This window comes from Ochotona curzoniae, unplaced genomic scaffold (assembly GCF_017591425.1).
Source record: "Ochotona curzoniae isolate NIBS_2020 unplaced genomic scaffold, NIBS_Ocur_1.0 contig_3190, whole genome shotgun sequence".
Lineage (NCBI taxonomy): Eukaryota > Metazoa > Chordata > Mammalia > Lagomorpha > Ochotonidae > Ochotona > Ochotona curzoniae.
In genome coordinates this window covers 10,094,357-10,115,946 of record NW_024465751.1, presented here as the reverse complement: position 1 = coordinate 10,115,946, position 21,590 = coordinate 10,094,357, and positions in this window count along the sequence as shown.

The window sequence follows — 21,590 nt, the reverse complement described above, 5'->3', positions numbered from 1 at the left end:
GAACTTCCCCCAACCCCAAGAGGACAACCAAAAATGTCTCCTTAATGTGCAGATAGGCTTTACAACACAAAATCACTGAGTGCCACTGCTGTACATGCATTAAGTTATTCAAAATTTACAGCACTTGCATAAAGCAGTGACTCCGAGTAGCTATGTCCAGGTGAAGAACACTGAAGTGAGGAAAACTTAGGTAGCATTAAGTTCATGGGGTCTAAAAGGAATATAATTAGGATTCTTCCAAGACAGACTAATATTGAGCCCATGAACTTGCAAACTACACTATGCCCAATGTGCCAAAATACTAATTTTTTTTTTAGTTTTTTTATTGTTGTTGTTGGAAAGGCAGTTCTATTGAGAGAAGCAGAGACAAAAAGATGGAGAAAGATCTTCCTTCTGCTGATTCAGTCCCCAAGTGGCCACAATGGCCAGAGCTGAACTGATCTGAAGCCAGAAGCCTCCTCCAGGTCTCCCACATGAGTGCAGGGTTCTAGGCCACAAGGAGGGAGCTGGATGGGAAATGGAGCAGCCAGGACACAAACAAGTGCCTATACAGGATTCTGGTGCTTGAAGAGGGAGGATTAGCCAATTGAGCCATTGTACCAGGCCCCAAAACACTAAATTTTCAGAAGTTCAAAACGCATTAGGTTTGTAATTATGTAGAAATCTATAGAATGACACATAACCATCATTGACAGCAGGCTTATTAAAATCACAGCAGTTTACATCAGGGAAATGAACTTATGGGTCCCTGCTTTCTTTCCTCAATCATCTTAAGTCATTTTAATTCTGTAAGGGAAGGATTTGATAGACTCCACACCATAATCCTAAGTTTATTTCTCCATCCATTTTCAAGAATAACTGGCTTAACACAGCTCCTTCCCGTCACTCCTCGAGTTCAGCACAAATACTCCCTCCTCCTCTGGACATTCTGCTTTTCCCTCATCCTGCTCCTGCCTTTAGGTAACTGCGTGTGCCCCACCTCACTTTGCATCATGCAAGACAACATCGTCCAAGTTCTCCCACTTCGTTTCTTATTTAACATGTCATTCTCTATGCTCAGAAATGTGAGCTGTTTGAGGCTGAACACAATTTCTTTGAACAGCTAAATGTATAGACTGACAGTGTGTGTGTTTTGATGAAGTTTGTTGAGTCAATCAAGGAACACAGCTTTGAAGAGTCCCAGAGTAACAGGCAAAAGCCACAGGACAGCCCTGGGAACTGAGCTCTGCTCCAGGACTTTAACTCAGCTCCAGTAAGCGCCACAAACACAAGGCCATGGGGAGAAAAGTGAGAAGTGTCACTGTCTCCTTCCTACCCCTCTGAAGTCTTTCATTCCTGTGGATGCTGGGCTTTTGCATTTGGATAGGAACAGAGAAAAAAAGCAGGACAGAATCCGTAAAAGCAAAAAAGAATAACTCAAATCTTTCCTTACTACAACAGGGCTACAGGATCCAGGATTGGCTGTAAGATTTCAGAGCGGTTCATTCTGTGCACATCGGTTACTTGTCTTTAAATGTTCTAAAATCAAATCAATTCATAACTTATTTCCCAACATAATTATGTTCTTTGTCTTCAATTCTCTCAACCTTCTTGCTTTCCCACTATCAAGCATTACCATGTGTCAGTCACTTTATCGGAGTGGGATGACAACTGTGATGACTTCCTGGGTTTTGCTAATCATTAAATGAGCTTCACATATGAAGAGGTGAAAACGGTGCAGCCCAGAAACATGCCACATGTGGCAGCTTGTGATCTCCTATTTTCGTATGAGAAAACAGGCAATCAAGGTTCAAGCCCTGCTGTCTTTGCTACTGTTCTTCCTTCCAATATGATGTACCTGACAGCTTAAGTATCAAAAGAAGGAATTTGTGACCAAAACAAAAGGCTGGACTCTTTCAGAACCCACCTATACCTAATAGGAAAACAATCCTGCCACGGACTCCGGTCCCTTGTGCTCTGCTGCCCTCTGCTGGTCCAAGAACTCAGCACTAGAAAATGGTGTGTACATAGGCAAGCTATGCGAGAACAGTGCCCATCTGGTTCTTTACAATAGAAACCCCCTAATCCTGGGCACCCCCCGCCACAACCTCTTGATATTTCATATCAAGACTGGCATGATTTTTATATCTAATCAAAAAAGAATATTAAAAATGAAATGGACCTTCTAATTGACTGAAAAGGTCCTTACAAACAAGATATTTTCATATGGGGTTCACAAGGGGATAGACAAGTGCGAACAAGGAAGGGCAGAGAACTATGAGGCAGAAGAGGAGCTGGAGGTCCCTGGAGTCAGGACAGGGTCAATCATGGCACATACACATGTGCAATGTGTTCTGAACGCCTAAGAAACAGACTTCTGAGCGTGTGGGATATTTACAGCCTGAAACCCGGTCTGTTTGTGGTTGTTTTTAATTGCTTCTGAAGCCCATGGAGCTTGGAGATGGAAGAGGAGCTAATACCACTGAGACTGTGATATTTCCATTAACCCTACAAGGCAGGAATTCCCACCACCATTTTATAAAGTGATGCAGTGAGGTGATGTGCTCACACTGCACGTGTGGCATGTAGCCAAGCTGAGCCTCCTTGGCAGTTCATCAGCCTCTTGTTTTTCTGCACCAGGCCCAGGGCTGTCCCTGACTTACAGGAAGAACCTTCCTCATTGGAACTCGCAGCCACACCAGAGCAGGGAACGGACGCTGCACGGCACTCTCCAGGTCTCCCAGTCCAGCCATTGTATCTCAGCCCTTAAGAAGCAAACCTCAGTGCTGTGTGTCAGACAAAAGGAGAAGAACGCATCTTAGAAGGAAAAAATCTTCAATGCAAAAGCCAAATCAGACTGGCTTTCCTAGGGTGACTCAGTTGTTCTGAATCAGGCAGTGAAAACAAGCATGCTGCCATCTGGTAATTACCTTGGGGCTGAGGTGTCAACCCCAGCTCCTCTGTCCTACCCTCCTTAGAAAAACACCAGCCCTGGGTGGTCCAGATGGCCAGAGGCCTTCGCACAATGAACAGAGGTTGCAGACACATGTGCGGCTCTTTCTTGTCACAGGAAGTCCTCCCATGCAGAAACACAGCCAAGGAGCCTTCCCTCCTCGTAAATGGCTCGTTAGAGGGTCAACGACTTCTGGGAAGGAAAGCACACAGGGACTCCAGGAACTATCTGTGCCCCTCTCTCCCATCCTTTGTCTGCTAGGCCATTAAGGAGTGCGGCCTGCCCCGGTCTGCTTACCACCACTGCTGTCAGCCCTCTGCGAGGCTTCAAAGACTGTCTCTGTCAGCCGGAAGGAGGGGGAAGCCGGTTTTCCCTGTCCCACATTGCCGTTGCCCCTTCCAAATAGCATCGGTGAAAATACCCGGTAGTCGTGATTGATATGGCAACTGGGGGATCTGCAACTGACCCTCCACACACACAGGAGAGTCCCCAACAGCCCTCGAGGAAGGGGAAATCCAACAACAATGCCAGATTCACCAGGGAGGAAGGGTGGCTGTACCGCCCTGCTTCTCCAACCCACACAGCAGCCGGAACAGGCTCCTCGGGGGATCCTAGCTAGCTCCCTGCCAACCATTATGTCCCAGCTTCTTCTTGCTCCCATCCAGAACTGACACCCCGTGTAACAGAATGAGAGATGGACCAGAGCAGCATTTAGGCACCTCTCTTTTAAGCTGACATATTTCAGTGTATGCGACTCTGAACAGTCACCTAACCTTTCTGAACCTTGTTTTTAATCCTATATAAAATAAGGATAATAAAAGTAATTACTTTTGGTCTGTTATGATAATTTAACATCTTAGGATATTTTATGGCCAGTACAAGTGTTTAATGAAGTTTTGAACAGTAATTTGATATTGATTTTTATTATTTATAAATACTGATATTTAAATTACAAAGAGATTAAGCAGGAATTGTACGTCTTTGAGCCCAAAGTATACAGTTTGTCACCTGTGGCACTAGCTATCAGTGTCAGCACCGTTGATATTTTTAGACAAAAATGCTTGGTTGTGAGAGCTGTCCTATGTACAGTGGAATGTTCAACATATGTCTGCCTTTGTCTGCTGGCTGCCAATAGCACCTAACCTTCCATTGGGACAAACAAAATGCCTCTTGGCATTACCAGATTTTCATCGGGTTGAGGCGAGGGGCAAAATTACCCCCTGGTGATTCAATTTATTTTAAAAAAAATATTTTTATTTGAAAGGCCACAAATGGCCAAAGGGCCAGAGCTGAGCCGATCTGAAGTCAGGAGCCAAGAGTGTCTCTCCAGATTTCCCACGTGGGTGCAGAATCCCAAGGACTTGGGCCATCCTCCAGTGCGTTCCAGGTCATAAGCAGAGATCTGGGTCAGAAGTGGAGCCTCCCAAGCAGGAACCAGCACGCATATGGGTTTTAAGTATTGTGGGCAGAGGATTTGCTTCATAATCTGTCACACTGGCCCATCAGTCACTCAACCAACTTCTGCAATTTTCTTTAGCAACTAAAGGGAAGGCAAATCTACTTATTATAAAATGATTATTAAGTAACATCATTTCAATATGGCTCATTTTATCCTCTCCCACAATACTATATGCTATATCCATTTATTGATTAAGAAGTTGAGAAACCCAAGTCCACATGATTGCAGAATTAATTAGAAGCAAGCAGAGGCCAGTGATATGATAATACCTGAGAAAACACAGGGCGAAGTTCATGAACAGGTTCTAGAGAAACCTGAACAAATACAAAAGTAAGATTCCTAGGCAGCAATCAGCAGTGTAGAATTAAGTGTCTTAGAACTGAAAGAAGAGACTATGGGGCTAGCCCCAAGTACGCGGGCACTGATTCAGGGTTGAGGTCTGCAGGTCTGACCAGACGCTCGGAGAAGCCAGTGACTAACTCTGTGGGTGCCCAGAGCTATTTGACCTGAAACTGAATTCAAATCTTGACCTCCGAAAAAAGGGCCCTCCCAGGTCTCTGAAAGTGAGCAGCCAACTGGAAGAAAACCAGCAAGAACAGAGCAGGCATTCGCTGGATGCTACTGATGTTTCAAGAGGCTCCTTGTACGAAGCCACCTGCTCAGGTAGAATTTTCACCTGCAATCTGTCCTGTAGGAATAAAGCAGCTGTAAACACTAGCCTACTCACTGACACTGATATTATTCAGTGACTCACCAAGCCAGAAAGAGAAGGAAGAGGACAAGCTGCTGTGGCCTTCAGAGGAGCAGAAAACCCTGTGGTCTGTTCTCAAGAGAAGTCGGAGGCAAAAATAGGGACCTTCTCACTGGTTTACTCACAGCGTCTTGAGTGTGTGCCAGAGCACGTGTGTTACTATTAGAAAAAGACAGCTCACAAAAGGTCACTTCAAGGCCTCGTCCTGCAGTTGACCAGAGAGGCAACTCTGGGTGGATCATTTTTCTCCTTGAGCTACATTTCATTATCTACTGGGACCATTTAATTGCACCTGCCTTGAGTGGCTGGTTGTGAGATGTCCAGGAAAGAGAATGAAATGGAAAGTATCCCTAACAACTAACTCAGTTGATGGAAAACAAAACTGGGTTTTGAAGATTCCCAGTCTGGGACAGAACCAATCAGCCAACCATTCCACCTGATGCTAATCCATGCTCCCATGAAACTCTGTTCGTTGTCTGCTGCCTTGGTGAAGTCTCTTTACTGCCCTGGCTCATTAGAAATATGTTTGCCCAGAAGTCATTTGAGAATAAATCTATAGCAAAGGAATAAGCAATAAATAAAAAAGTAGTAACTTGTGGTTACTATTATGCTTTGAAAATCCCATTACTGTCCAGAATCAATGCATTCCCACCCTAAGAAACACACAGGCACAATGGAGACTGCCCCAACCATGCCAGCATTCACTTTCATGGACAGAAGTGAAAGACTGGGCTCCCGCTAACTCCAGGGAATAGATCCAAAAACACTCTTCAATGCAGCGTTCAGAAAAATATGGTACCTTCGGTTAAGCACGTCCCCATTTCCATCTCTGAGTGTAGAAGTAACCACAAGAGACATTTCATCCATATGTTTCCCATTCATCCAAATGTAACTCTCTATAATACTGCTAAGCAGTACAAGGCCAAGAAGAGTTTACGTGCTATATTATTTATTAATTTTGTTTTTATGCCAGGAGCAGTGAATTATCATTTCCTCAGAGCAAACAGTCTCAATCCTCAAAATATTTACGCTTGAGCCAAGCACAGAACCTTCTCACCACATGATGGTTGAGTCTTACACACACACACACACACACACACACACACACACACACACACACACTCAACCCAGGGACAGCCAGGATGTTTTGAAAAGCTATCCCAAATGATAGTGGAATTTTATTGTTGGAATGCAACTCCATAAAAGATATAGAATGCAGAATATAAAATGTGACAATATCTTCTTGATTGCTGGAAATGTACAGAAGATGTGACAAATCTCCAGGGACTGTCCTAGAGTTATAGAGAGTAACATATTTCTTTTCATCAAAAGGGAAGTGAAATGCCCAAAATAGTAGTAGGAGATATATTTACCATTGCTCCCTTCATTGATTTTAAATATGTTTGGCCTTGATTAGTGTATTTCCTGCTTGTCAGTTTCACAATTAAATCTGATTTGTAAGTAGAAAACTTTCCAAGTTTCCAGCATTTCTTGTTAAGTCAGTTTAAATATCATCCTGTGTCTCATCTTTTTCAGTAGTTTAATATCGGACTAGACCTTTAGGCAAACTTTAAATATCATTTCTCAGCTCCTGCCTTTAAGCTGAGCTCCAATGTTGATTGAATCAAAGGAGCAGGAAGTTTAGGACCAATGAGACTAATCCAAGTTCAGCTTGATGACTTCTCAGCTTGGACAAGTTGTTCAGTCTGTTAAAACCTCAAGTGTTACATCTGTCAAAACTTACCACCCTCTATCTTATCTCCAATGCAGGAAAACATGTTTATGATTTTACACCTCCCAGAGTAGAACTTCCCCAATGGGACAGTAGATCAACTTGAGAAAAGTTAGAACACAGACTCTGAGAGACCAGGAAAGAGCACAGACTGAACAAACTCGGGACACAAAAAGCAAAATTCCCCAACAGATTCTCTTCCAGCTACCACTCAGGTGATCAGCTTACTAAAATAAGAACAAATCCTACTTGGGGTAGTGGGCAGAATAATGCCTCTCTCTCTCTTTCTATCTCTCTCTCTCTCTCTCTCTCTCTCTCTCTCTCTCTCTCTCTCGCTCGCTGTGTGTTTGTGTGTGTGTGTGTGTGTGTGTGTGTGTAGACAGAGTAATCTCTGGAGCCTGTGAATATTACCTTCCTTCCTGGCAAAGAGCTTGCAGATGTAATTTAGCTAAGAAAATTGATGTACAAAAGCCATTCCAGATTATCCAGGTGTCTGCTATGCATTCCCAAGGGCCCATATAGGTGACAGAAGAAGGAGAGCCAGGGGTTTGGGAATGCATCCTTACCAGCTGTGACAATGCAGTGAAAGGCCATGAGTCAAAGGATGCAGGCAATCTCTACAACTTGGAAAAGTCTGGAGAAGAACAGATTTTCCTTAGATGTTTCCTTAACAGGAACATAGCCCTGCTAATACCTTGGCTTTAAACCTGTAAGACTTATTTTTAACTTCTCATTTCTAAAACTGTAAGCCAATAAATGTGTATCATTTTAAGTCACTAAATGGATGGTGTTGTGTTACAATGAAAATAGGAAACTAATACAGTTGGAATGTGACAGCTATGCACCAAGTGTTGGTCCAGTCACACAGGACACGCATTCACCAGTAGTCTTAGTGTACCAGAGAAACAGCAGTCCCGAGGGTCTGTCCACCCAGAAGAAAGAACTGGCAAGCTGTTTACAATCTGGGCTCCTCTCTGTATTAACTCCCTGTTGCTGCACATTAAATTATTGCCAAACATGGAGGCTTCAGACGACATATATTTTTCATCACACAGTTTCTGTGAACCAGTGATCTAGGCACAGCGGGACCAGGATGTGTGGCTCAGGGCCTCTCGCAAGACTGTCACGAGGATGTGTGCTGTGTTCAGTCATCTCAAGATTCAATCATGAAAGATCCACTTCCAGTTTTACTCAGGGTTTGTCGACCAAATTTTCTTGGTTCTTTGGATGAAGACCTCAGTTCCTTGTCAGCTGTCAATCAGGAGCCACTCTCAGATGTGTTGTACTCGGGACATTCCAATATGGCAGGCTACCTCATCAAAGCAAGCAAGGGTGAGAATCTGTTAGCAGAACAAAAGTCATGGTCTCTTGTAACTTAATCATGGACGTAGCATCCATCATTTTAATGTATTCTTTTCATTAGGAGTCAACCGCAGGACCAGTGTTGTGGTGTCACAGGTTGAGTTGCCAGTTGTGATGCTGCCATTCCCTGTGGGTGCTGGTTCCATACCCAGCTGCTAATGCACTTAGGAAAACAGCCTGGCCCCTGTCACTCACATTGGAGACCTGAATGGAGTTCCAGACTCCTGGCTTCTACCTATCCAGCCTTGGCTTATGTGGCCATTTGTGGAGAAAATAAATGACCAGTGGATGGAAGATCTCTGTCTTTCTCTCTGTAGCTCTTTCAAATAGATGAATAAGCCTTTAGAATAAAAAATAAGTGAGTATTTGTAACACCAGCTCTTAAGGAGAGGAGATTACCAAAGAACATTAATACCTAAAGGCAAGAAGTACAGAGCTAGCTTAGAATCTGCTCACCGTACTGCATTTCTCAGAGAGCCAGCCAAACCTTACTTCCTCAACACCCCCGCACTGGCCATTTGACTTTGTCCTAGCACATAAAACATTAACAGACTGAGGAATAGCTTTGGCCAAAATGCTTTCCCTTCCTCACATCTGGATGCATGCAGGCACACTGCCCTTGGAAGCTGTGTGTTGAAAAGAGTTAAACTAGGAGATAGAAGAAGCTTAAAGGTTTGACTCAGCAAGTGAGCACATCCTTGAGTAAGGACACCATTTTGAACTTTAAATCAGCCAAGACTCAACCCCCTCATATTTAAACCATTATAATGTAGAAGTTATTGCTGTGTGTGTCTTTGGAAAGCTAGGGAATAAAAAGTACCATAAAAGATGAATGAGCAGCACTCTGCAGGAGAGCAGACAGAGACTAAGTAATCCACAGCAGGTTGTGAATCGCTCCCCCTTATATACACACACAATCTACAAGTATGTTTCAACCATATATTCAGGGCAAAATCTACTCCACCATTCCTCTTTCAGAACACCAAATGCTGAATGTTAATATATATTTCTTATGAAAAAAACAGTGAACAGCAGTGTTTGTTTCCCTTCCAAAAATAATAGGGGAAAATGTTAAAAACATGACATTAAAGACAAAAGTAAGGATGCTGAACTTTTTGCCATTGTCCATGCCTACAATGTCAGAATACACTTCAATAGCAGAATAATGGGCTTAACGACTGATTGTGAAGGACCGTAACATTGTAATGACATGTGGAAGATTAGTGGGGCAGGCATGCAAGGATTTGGGGAGGGAGAAAGGGAAATCTTGGATCCTATGGAACTATATAATGAAATAATAGAATAAATAACTTTTTTTAAAGAAGAAGGTAAAAGACCAGAAGCAATATAAAATGATATTAGGTATGTTACATAATGCTGCTTCTGATTAAGTTCTGTTTGGGAACTAAAATTTAAAAAGCAAACAGAAAATGAAAGAATAAAGAAACGTCTGTGTCAGCGATGCCGCACACACAGCTCTGTAAAACCGTCTCATACCTTTGCCACAGTAATGAGTAATGATGTTAGGATACCGTAGTCTTAATGATCCATAATTACTTTAAAATTCATTGTTTGTGGGTGATTGTTTCCTGTAACCTTTGTTTCTATTTCCCCCAAACCCAGGTCTTACTGCTTTCGGCTTGTTTAATGCTTTATTTGGTGAAGTATTAAATCTGTCACTGTAATGTGAGTTTAAAATATGCTAATTCAAAACGTAAAAGGGGAAGAAGGATAAAGAACAGGAGAAAGAGAGAGAAGGAATGTATTTCGACTTGCATCTACACATGACATTGGACCTTTTGTAAACCAACAAAATAAATACTTAAAAAATCACCAACATAAAGAAGACAAAAATAAAAGAAAGTAAAATGTAAGAACGTGTAACTAATGGGAAAGATGGCAGAGAAGTAGAATTTGAGCAGATTTTACCTAAAACGTCCAAGGGAATAACAAATTCCTAAGGACTTGTGGGCTTGGTGTGGCTCGACTCGGACAGAGGAAAGAGAAACAAGGAGAAGGATCCAGTTGAGTCCTGGGAACAAGCTCACATAAAGCAATCTATACTGAAGAACCTTGGCCAGGTTGAGCCAAGTTGATGATTCTTCAAGGGTGGCTACTGTAAAGTTCAGCGAATGATCTCATAATTAATGAGCACAGGGTCAAAGGGGAACTTCAGTGAATGGGATTCATTCCAGGAAAATTCCATCAAGACTATGTCAGCATAACTGAATGATTGACGCCAGTTCATCAACAGTTTTATTAATTTGAGCAACAATGTTTGAACATCATGAACCTGACCAAGTCATTAATCATCTTGAAATTTCTGGCAAGTGAAAATGTTCATGTCGTAGTACAATCCTCAGTTTCATCTAAATTGTCCCATCACAGCTTCAGGGTCTTCTGGCTAAGTCTCAAATTAAAATAGACTGTGAAAGGAAAAACATCTGACACCCCAGAAATCATCAATGTGAACCAATCATCAGGCTGAACGGGCTAAGTGAAAGTAGCTTCAAAGGCCACCTTTCAGATATGTTTCAACAAACAATGGCAGTGTTGGGTGATTGTGGAAGCAGATTGGTTATGTCAGTGTTCATTGTTCAAATTATTTCTTTCTTCACTTCAGTCATCACATTTTTGCTAACCATGCCTATTACGGGGAGAGAGGAGCTTATGAAAGACAAGAACAATGTTTATTAGAATTGGAAGAAAGATCACTCAAAACAGAGTGCATCTCCTGACTTCCAAAGGAGCAAGTTCAATGACCCAACAGAGAACCACTTGTTGCTTTTGGCATGTGTGCTGTCTGTTTCTTATGTGTATTCTTTATTTTGCTTAAAGATTATATAGATGATAGAAAGATAGATAGGTAGTTATCTAAATTGTGAATTCTGTCAAATACTGGTGAAAGGGAGAGAAAGACCAATCCACCCAAGTTAAGAAAGACGCACTTTTGTTTGAAGGATATGCTTAAGTTAGCAGGATGGAATAAAAAGCCTCCCTCAATGCAGTTAAGCAATCTTACAGAATATTTGGTCGAATCATTACATTTAAGCTACTTTCACTTTAGCCTATCTCAATTCATGAATATATTAGCTACTATGCCCTTGCTTTATTATTCCTTTAGCCATGCTTAATAAAGGATTCTTCATTAAGAGCCCTTCTTACCTCTTCTCCACTATGTTGGCAATAAAACTAAATTAAAGAGCTGAGGCAGATAACAGACTTTTAGCCTGGTTGTTCTGAGGTCCAGCTAACATTTCAGAGTACCTAAGTTCAAGTCCCAGCTCTTCCTTCTGGCTGCAGCCTCCTAATGCGCACCCTGAGAGACAGAAACAGAAATGACAGCTCATGCACTTGGCTTCCTGCCACCATGGGAGAGGCCAGGATCAACATTCCCTTCCCCCTTCTCCACCCCTCCCTTTCATCCATCCTCTCTATTAACTTTGAGATAACATAGTCTTAATGTACATTAGAGTCAAAGTTTTTCTCTTTTAATTGTATAGGCATTCCCTTTGCTTTAAAAATTGTCTAAACCCTAATATTTAGTCACTAATGTTTCTTACGACTCTTTCGTCTCGATGTTAAATTTCAGTTCTATTCACCTTATAATGTGATTGTCCTCCTCTCTCTCTTTTTTTTGACTTAATTTTGTTTTATGACAGTTTCATAGGCTCTGGGATTCCCCCATCTACTCCCCATGCCCCACCCCATGGTGGATTCCTCCACATTGTTGCAGTAGTACAGTTCAAATCCAGTCATAATTCCTTTGTTGCAAGCATGTGCCATGCATAGAGTCCAGCATATTATTGTGCAGATAAATTCAACAGTTTCTCAGGGAGACCATCCCTGGTCTAAAAGTAGCACTGGCAGAATATCATCCCATCCAATGAAAAGTCACATCATAACATCAACAACAATTCACAACATTATAGAGTTAATTGACATGATATTGAGTGACCGATATGTTAGAAAATGCAAATTCTTAACCATATCCTGTGACTATTTCGTTGACATTTCAATTTTAGTTTATACGCAACTGGCTACTATACACCTTAGAATGGTTATAGGGTACTATTCAGCTGTCTCATGTCTATTTTCATTTTTATATTTAGCAGTGTATAGTGTTGAGGTTATTTTGACCCTGATGGTCATTGCAAGAGAGGGTGGGGGTCCATTTGAAAATGACAATTGTCCAAGTTCCTCCAGAAGACAGTAGTCCTTGCAGTTTGATATTCGATCACCACCGTTAAGTAAAAGAGTTTTAAATAAATTTCTCTTGATCCAGTAAGATTGAGCTCTCTTATTTTCTTCTTTATTTTAGTTTATATCTATTTAAACAGCCAGGAGCATCGGTGACTAGACTTCCGCATCATGTCCCTGACTGGCCACACACTCTTCCCATGCCAAGGACCTTAGCATTACCTCAATTACATTCAGCAAGAGAAAATACGGCAACACCAAAAACCACAGATCAGAATCTTCTGGTTATATAATTGCAAGGCAGCAACAAATGAAACTGACATTAAATCCAGGTGACATGGGTTGGTCTGTCTTAATCTTCTCTTAATTTTTTTTTTCTCATGGAACAATGGAATTGAGACCACTGTTTTAAAATCTTCTCTGTCTTCCTCCTTTATCTGGGGAAAGGGGGAATACTAGGGGGAAAGCTACACCTAGCCTGCCTGCTGCTCTAGTACCCATGGATGGGGAATGGCCAACTGATTTCATCCCAGGGTGCTCAGTGTGGGACATGCTCCGAGGGTTCCACTCAGGCGGTCCCAATAATTCTGAAATGCTGCCAATCTTTCCAATCCAAGAATGAGCAAATGTTTCCAAGGTCCATCTGCTCATACAGTTCACCCCGAAGTCTCCATTAGCCCAGATATTTGCTGTCAATGCATCGCTGCAGCAGTTGAGCAATTTGTTCTGCTCTCCTTCTTCTGCTACGGTACCAGATGTCCTCTGCAGGCCCCAGTGGTTGCTATATCCTCCATGTGCATCTGAGCACTCACTTAGCCATCCATCTTGCCACTCAGGAAGTCCAATTCTGACACATGCACTCCGCAGTCAAACCTGATCCTGCGATTCTCCCCATGGTTGGATTTCTGAGTCCAGCAGTTCAGTTGAGGGAAATCCCCACAGAAATTTCCTCTGGGGGAATCCCAGACCTGACTCTTGTGTGTGCTTGCCAGTATAAGGTCCAGCTCATTCTGTCAGCCATGTCAGCTTACAAACACATTGGGCATCTGCAATTGCTTGGTCATTTCTGTCTCCAGCCTCTTAAGTAAACCAATGGGTTCTGTGTCCTTTTAATCCTGCCCACCATACACTTGGCCCTCACATCCACCAGCAGGAACTGCAGCCTAGCCAGAATAATCTCCAATGATCCCCACCGGACCCACTCCCATCGCTGGTTCCTATACTTGCCAATATGTGTGGCAGAATGGCCCAGTCTGTCCCATATCCCATTTAGTGCTCACACGCATCAATGCACATTGAAACTTAGTGCAACCCAACCAAACCCACTATCCAGCCCACGCTCATGCCAGTGGATGCCGCAATCTGTCTGACCAAGCCTGCCTCAGCTCTAATTCTTATGCTCACCAGTAGGAGTTGCAGCCCATCAGAAGGGTGCCCACAGTTTCCCTAACAATCCCACTCCCACCCCGATCTTGCAGTCATCTGGTGGTTCTGTAATTTTGCCTGACATGACTTGCCCCCAGTCCCAGCATTTACCAGCTAATGCTGTGGCAAAGCCCAACCAGCACACTCTGCTTGATGCCTACCTCAGTGGATAGATAGTTGTCCCAGTCTGTCTCTGCCTCTAACCCAGCTCACCTGCAGGATAATAGGTATTGCAGCCCTGCCCTGCCTGGTCTGCCCTGGTCCCAGTACTCATGTTCACCAGTAGGAGCAGTGACCCAGCAGGAGAGCCCTAATGAAGCCCTCCTACTGGGTTTGCATCAACATTCTCAAGTCTCACAGGCACTGGTGGATGCTGTGGCCCAGTCTGGCATGGCCCACCTCACCTCAGCATTAATCAGTAGGTGCTGCCACCCAGCCCAACCCAGCCCAGCCAACCTCCAGTCTTGAACTAATATGGGATCTAGCCTTGCCAGACATGCCCCAAGCCCTAGCTTTATTATGTGCTGGTGAGTGACAGTAGGCTGTAATGTACGCTAACTAACTCAACTGAGATCTCCCACATGTGCTGGTGCATCCAACTGACCCATAGAAGTCCTATGGCTTCCACCCTCCAAACCACTCAGTCTCAGCCCCCTTACATACCTGCAAATACAGCAGCTTGTCGATGGGAGTCCCTCAGAAGTCATTCTTCTCCTGCAATGTATTCCCTCAGCGGTCTTCTCCCCAACACATGTCCTTATTCACTTCTCTGATCAATCCATGGGCCCCCACATGGAGAAATCCCCAGGCTTGCTCCACCTGACTGGATGCAAGGCCCCAGGTCTCCACACCGCCCCCCACCAGCAGAATCTCCCAGCTCCCCCACAAGCCTGCACCCCCAACTGCCATGAGCATGAGGCTGAGCACAGGCCTTGGGTTTGGCTGGGTCAGGCAGGCAGGGCTGCGCTAGGACTTGCAGGCAACCAGCGGTTGGCAGCTGCTCCTGCCATTCTCTTCATCTTTAAAGAATGAAGGTCATGGGCCTGGCACAGTGGCCTAGCAGCTAAGGTCCTCACTTTGGGCACACTGGGATCCCATTTGGGTATCGGTTCTAGTCTCGGCAGTTCCACTTCCCATCCAGCTGCCTGCCTGTGACCTGGGAAGGCAGTCGAAGATGTCCCAAATCCTTCGGACCATGCACCCATGTGGGAAGCTCGGAGGAGGCTCCTGGCTCCTGGCTCCTGGCTTCGGATCAGCGCAGCACCAGCCATTGGGGTCACTTGGGGAGTGAATCATTGGACGGAAGAGCTTCCTCTCTGTCTCTCTTCTTCCCTGTATATCTGACTTCACAATAAAAAAAAAAAATCTTAAAAAAAATAAAAGAATGAAAGCCATGAGGTAATTCTGAACTGAAAACTTGAAGAGATCCCCAAAAGCTGTATCTTCTGATGAAACCATATGTCTTGGATTTTAGCGGCCTGCACTGGTCCACTGATATGCTATGTGGAGGGAAATGAAGTAAAATCAAATCAGCCAAGTCTGGGCATTGCTCTCGCCAGTCTCAAACCCAGGCCACCCTCATGATCTACACTTACTCTGCATACACAATTTTAGTGTGCATGCAGACATATGTAATATATGATATATTTTATTTTCCCTGTCATTAAAGGATTTTATTAGTTAGTTTCAACTTTGTAAATATGAAATCATGGTTATCTTAAGATACCTACCAGTTGTACTTTTTATATTTGTTACAATCATCTCCATTAGTCATCAACCCCCAGGTTGAAGACCTTCACATGCACTGGTCTAGAAAGTTAAAGGTGTTATTCCTCAAATTTCTTTACAATTAGGAGTTCTCATGGAACCAGAATCCCCGAAGAAAAAAACACCCCATCAAACCCAAATGCCAGGAGATGCTGAGACTGAGTCCTATAGTCTGTAAGAATGGACGCACTTGGTTTTCCTAGATCCTTCCTCAGGAGTCTTGGACCCAGTGCCCCACTGCAGAGTAGCAAGCACAATGGGGAAATCTGTCCACATTCTTCAGACCCTTCAAAACTTATTTCCTGTGTTACTCCCTCTCCACCCTGAATTTTTGCATTATGTATTTTGTACTTGCATTATATATCTTGTCATTTATATTAAAATTAATTTTTGTGAAGCTAGGTTCCTTCTGGTGCTGATGGATCCTGTAACCTCTTTTCTTGCAAATTTACATCATAACCATTATCTCTCCAAATAAATGAGATACATGGAGAAGAGTTAAATACAAACTGAAAACAACAGAATATTCTTTATTGATTTAAAGTCGCCTTAGTATCATTGTCTTGGAGTAAAAAAAAAATAGTTATACACTATTCAATTCTCATTAATTTAAAATATTAAATGAGTGACTCAGATGTGGGGTACATAACACCTTCTCTTGAGGAGCTCATCATTCAGTGAAAGAGGCATACAAGAAGACAGGCAATATGGAGAAAGAGGACTAGGCTCCAGTGGCCACTCAGTCTAGCCATTGGGAGTCAGAAGAAGGCTTCATTGAAGAAGAACATGCCATGTGAGACTGAGGGTGGCTACCCAAAGGACAGTTAGAAAAATTGTGCTAAGTGGAAGGAACAACACGTGCAAAGGTCCTGCCCCAAGACAGTTGAATCACTCAGTGTTCGTTCAACTTGTCACTGTTAGGGGGGTGGCGTTCTATCAATACTAAAGATAAAGGGTTGAGTGAGGTCTAAACGGTAGGATTTGCTAGGTGCATTTGGTGTACACTTGATCTATTTCTATCTGAATGAAGAATTTGGGGTGATAGCATGTTTGGGGAAGTAGAAAAATAGGAAAATAATTGTAAGGACAGCAAAATGAGAGAAGAAAATATTCCAGGAAAGAAGATCAAAATTTCCAAAGAAGCTAGGGGACAGGAAATTTTGACAATTATACGAATTGATATGTAGCTGATATTAAACTTCTGGGGGCAGATCTAGAGTTTAGCATTTGTGCAAAATGCCTGACGCACCAGAATTGCCTCCATGACTTCATAGGCTTCCCAGTTACTACTCGCCCAAGAGAGTAAGGGACTTAATAAAGGAGCCCTTCACTGGACTTGCCCAGTCCAGACAGATGGATCATATCAAGAAGAGACTAAGAGATTGTTCCAATAACGAGAACCCAAGACTGGGCTCATGGTGTTTCTAAGCCCTTATTACAGTCGACAGAGGAAGACCCTATCTGTAGCTTCAAGACAAGAAAATCCAGGGTTGGCAGAAATTATAGTTGATCAGTTTTCCATTTTCTATTGAGGAAAATGCCCTAAGCACAGTTTGTGCACAGGCTAGTCCACACCACTGGACTGAAAGGGATATAAAATGAAAAGGCCTTTTTTTCAAACATCTCATTCCAGAAAGCCCAAGCCAAGTAAAATATATAATTACTTCCAAGACTAAGGCCTCTCCTGGCAAGCCATCCCACTCTCCAGCTGTATGCTGGGGTCCCTTGTCTCAATGAGTTAATTGACTTTTAAATCCATACTTTATTGTTTCTTATGAGGAGAACCCCTCCAAAATTTAAAAAAAAAAAAAAATTAAGCTCCTTTCTTACCCAGATCCAAGTAGGAATCTTGGATCTGAGAGGTCCTAAAATCAAAAAGATATTTTTGTTTAACTCTTGGCCATTCCAGCCAGCAAGGCAGATCCCTTCCCTCACCCCAGATGCTTGTCAAAGACAGCACAAAAGGAGAGAAGCCGCCTTGGGTCTGAATCCAGTTCTGGCAGTTACTAGTCCTAAGCCTTTGGAAACCCACTTGTTTTCCTGAGTCTCAATTTCCTTGTCTTTAATGGAGACGGTGATAATTCCTTCCCCTTGGAGTATTTGGGAGACTTAAACGAACATGACAGTGCTAGTAGCATCAAGCACAGGACTGCCTCCCTCCCAGCCAGGGCTCAGTATGCTGTGTTGCACTGTTCACTTGCTTGAGTCTTTCTCTGCTGGGAAGGAAAACCCAGCTAAGGAAGGTGGATACAAGAAGAACCATGAAGGTCATGATTTTCATTGATTTTGATTTGCATTGGCACAACCACCCTTAGGAGAGTACTGACCCTCACTGACACACAAGGAATGGCAAGTCGGAGGATATTCTAGAAGCAAATGAGGACAATGCTAATCAATGGATAGCTCCCCTTACAGATATGAATGCATTGATAAGCCCCAAAATCAGGTTTAAATGCTGTAAAGGTCAATGTAAAGAGAGGACACAGTTTGATGATCTTTGTGACCTGAGCTGTTTACACAGCCCTCCAATGGGCAGATATGCTGGCAGTGAGTTAAAATGAATTCTAAAGTTGTAATGAAATTAGCTTCTTTGGCTCTGTCACGTCAAACCTGACTACTTTTCACGATGTCAGTCTTGCATTTCCCCTACATATATATCTCTACCCACTTCCAGTTGACAAGAGTTTCTGGAGTAAAAGCATATCCAGAGCTGCAGTGGGTACTAGGGTTCATGAAGTTTGGTGTGAACAAGAGCCATCACATCATTCATTCTCTTCCACTATCCTTCAAGAGAAGAGTACAGCGCCTAGCTCAGAACCTGACACATGAGAGATGTTCAATAAATGTTTCTTCAACTAAGCTCAACTGGGAAATGAGTTCTGCTGAACTACAGACATCCTCCTGCACCCAGTGTGCCCTTTCAGAAGGATCAAGTGGGGGTAAGGCTACAATGTGGACAGACGTCAAAGTAACCATGCCAAGTAACCATGCTAAATAACCATGGACTGAGTCGGTCTGAAAAGGGCATGTATGCTGTGACTCCATTTCCAGAGAGTCAGAATACACATTAGTGGTTGCCCAGGACTAGAGGAGGTGAGAATGGGGAGCGATTGCTTAATGGGCACGGGTCTCCATTCAGGGTTATGAAAATATTTTAGAAGTATAAAGATAGTGCTCAACATCACTGTGAATGCTCTAATTGCCACTTATGCTTCAAAATGATTCATTTTGTCTTGCATAAATTTTCATCTCAATGAAAAAACACTGTGGCATAGTAGGCTAAGTCTCCACCTGCAGAATTAGCATTTCGTCTGAATGCCTATTAGAGACCAGGCTGCTCCACTTCCAATCCACCTTGCTACTGATGTGCCTGGGAAACCAGTAGAGGATGATCTAAGTGCTTGGGGCCCTGAGCCCATGTGGAATACCTAGATGAAGCTCCGACTTCTGCCTTTGGACAAGCTCAGCTCTGGCTGTTGAGGCCATTTGGGAAGTGAACCAGCAGATAGAAGATTCTCCCTGTTTCTCCTTCCCACCGTAACTTTGCCTGCCAAATAAAAAATAAACAAATTTTTAAACAAAAAGAAAAAAAAAAGCCAAATCCTGTGGGTTCCCTCCCCCCCCCCGGCCGCATCTAATGCAATTTTTATTTTCTCCTTGATTTGAAAGGCACTGGCCTAGTGGTTTACATGCCAGCTGAGTTCCTGTGTCCCACGTCAGAGGACCTGGGTTTCTTCTGCTCTGACTCCAGCTCCTGATCCCAGTGGCCTGCTAATGCCGGCTGTAGGAGACAAGCGTGATGGCTTGAGTGACTGGGTTCCTGTCATCCACGTGGGTGAGTTCTTCGTTGATTGAATTCACTATTTCCGATTCTGGCCCTGGCCCAGGACCAGGCTGCTGTTGACATTTGTAAGGGATCCAGCTGAAAGAGGCACTCCCCTCTGTCTCTTTGCCATACTCCTCTTTCGAATAAATAAATACCTGAGAGCTTAATCTGTTTAAGAAACTGAGGAAAGTTCCATGAAAACTGGGGTGGTGTTTGTCTAAGAAGACTGGTGAGAGATGGATCCCATCATCTACTGATACCTAAGAAATTCCAGCCATACCTAAGGACTTAATCATTATCTAGCTCATGATTTTTGTGGATTGGCGATTTGAACAGGGCTTATACCTGCTCCAAAAGGCATCAACTGAGGTCAATGGCTAATGTTCAGCTGGTAAGTGGTCTATTCTATAGAATCCAAGGTGTCTGGAACTTTGGCAAGGTGAATAAAAAGCAGCGCAGAGAGAAACACTTCAGTGAAGCAACTGTGCCTACCCTATCGGAGTGGCTTCAGTTGCCACAGGCATCTCAGTCCTCCCCAGGGGGAAAAATTGGGCTGCAGTATGTAGGAAGCAGAGTGAACCCTTTCTTCAATCCTGGATCAGAAACTTTCAAAGTGTCACATTCACCATGATAGCTTCATTTTTTATGAGGAAAAAAAGTTACAAAGCCCATCCAGAAACAAGGAAAAGTCACAAATCACATCAACCTTGTCTTTCTATTAGAGGAATGTCAAAGAATTGCTGCCATCTGTAATTCAACACAGAGATGATTCTGGAGAAGAACTTCAGTGTCAATGAGAAGGATCCTGCAAACCATCCTGAAGATCTGTGTTTGATTCTGTCTGGTGTAAGCAGCAGAAAGAGGTGTTTCCCTAAACAGAGAAGAATGTTTGTGAGAAAATACTTAAGAAGTGGTAAGAGATACATGAAAGAAGAGTCTGTTGGCCAAAGACCACGGGCGAGGCTACTGTACAAGTCCCACTAGGCACACTACTTCCTAGTCCTCAGTACCCCACAGATGTGTTTAAAATAAGAAGAGGAAGAATTATACTGTGGTTTGGATATTGGTCTTGGTGTCCAGGCTTAGCTCCAGGATGGCCATATGTGGAAACTTTATCCATTAATGGTGTTTAGGAGATAGAACTAGTGGGAATTCCTTGGGTCATTGGTGGTATACCCTTGGAAGGCAGTTTTCATGAGATTATAGAAGCTAAACTGAGCCTAATCATTCTCTCTGCTTCCTGGTTTGCTACATGATCTTCTCTCTTGCTCTCTCTCTCTCTCTCTCTCTCTCTCTCTCTCTCTCTCTCTCTCTCGCTCACACACACACACACCTCACACATCTCCTGGCCTCACCCAATATCCAAATCATGGGACCCACCCAAGCTCTGATGGTGAACTTCCAACACTGTGAGCCAAAATAAACCTCCTTTCATAACCCAGAATTTCTTCTGGGTATTTATTATAATGACAAAGAAATGAGCAATACTGACCAGCTCTTGTTTTAGCAACTAACCATGACTAACATAATCCCATGAACAAGATTTGTTAATCAGTTGGAATAGAAAGAAAGGAAAAGTAGAGAGGAAGACTTGCCAATATCTCCACAGTTTCCAGCTTGGGGAACTAAATGGATGGCGATCCCATTAGCAATGACACCTACTGGTAGTTAATTGTTTCAAAGACACTGCACATGGCATACTTGCTACTCTTATAATGCCCTTCTAATCTTTAAAGTTCCTCCCTGCCAAGTTTAGTTCACTTCTCAATCCCTTTTCTTACACACAGATAGAAAACTCATGTGGAATTCTCTGTGTGGGTATGCTATCAGCTACTCAGCACAGTTCCTTATTCATGAATATTCACTCTAAACCTCTAGCGTTTCATCTCTCAGTTCACAGAGAAGTTCAAGGCCAGCTGCATAAGAATTAGCCAGAGGAGCTTATTAAAAAGTTCAGTGTCTAGTGGCTGCTCCTATGGATTTTGATTCACAGGTTTGAGAAGCTGCCAGGCTTGAGAAGAACTGTGACAAGTGACTGATTTCATGAGGTAGAGAGGGTAGGCCTTAGAAACATGTCAAAGGTGTTAAGGGAACCTGAGCCAGCCCTGCTTGAATGCTGCTACACATCCTCTGGTA